Source organism: Asparagus officinalis, chromosome 7 (assembly GCF_001876935.1).
Source record: "Asparagus officinalis chromosome 7, Aspof.V1, whole genome shotgun sequence".
Lineage (NCBI taxonomy): Eukaryota > Viridiplantae > Streptophyta > Magnoliopsida > Asparagales > Asparagaceae > Asparagus > Asparagus officinalis.
The window spans coordinates 108202002-108202856 of NC_033800.1; positions in this window are offsets into that span (position 1 = coordinate 108202002).

Here is an 855-nt window from a genome sequence, read left to right on the forward strand (position 1 = left end):
TTCGTTTCCTAGTGGATCAAACATTTTTTTTTTTTTGGTTGATGGGAGTTGATGCGAGGGCTTACATACAATTAAGAGGTGGTTATACGTCGACAACAAGAAAGAGTACTATCAAATGATCAGTTTGGTGTTGTTATATGCTTGTTGTAACTGTGGTAATTTCAGCTAAAGTTACGCATAAGCCGAACCCATGTTTTAGCCTGATGCTAAGACTAAAGAGTAGCGCCCTCTCAAAACTCTCTCTTGATTTGAGTGGCGGGTAGTTCTTGCTCTCCGATGGAAATAGTAGGGGGGTAAAATTAAAATTTTACCCCTGATTTGAGGGTCAGGACTGGTCGATAGCATGCAGATGATTCTCATAGGAAGTATAGTCTTGTGTAAATAAGATAGTCATTGGATGCAATTTGAACATTAGGACATTAGATTAGATGAAATGTGATAGCTCTTAAGAATGAGCTATATGTAAACCATGCAAAATATTGTATTTGGTGTAACTTGGGAGACGTTTGGTAACTTCCCCATTACCCAAATGAGCGGAGCAAACATGACTAAAGGGTCAAATTGTGGTTTTGATAAAATTAGACCAACTTTAAACCTAGTCTTCTTAGTTTAAATTTAGATCCTTAATAGAGGCCAGGATTGTACCACCCCCTACCTAGGTCAAAAGTTATTTTGTTAAGGCCAACTATGTTAGTGGGGAGTAGCCAAAGACATTGAACATTTCGTGGTAAATACTTCTAAATATCAACATATTTGGGGAGGTTTATCTAAAGTGATTATTTCAGGATCAGTATCTTAAAAACCCTAAACTTTTCTCCAATTTGAGATAGGGGTGAGCATAGACCGGGTCGGGCC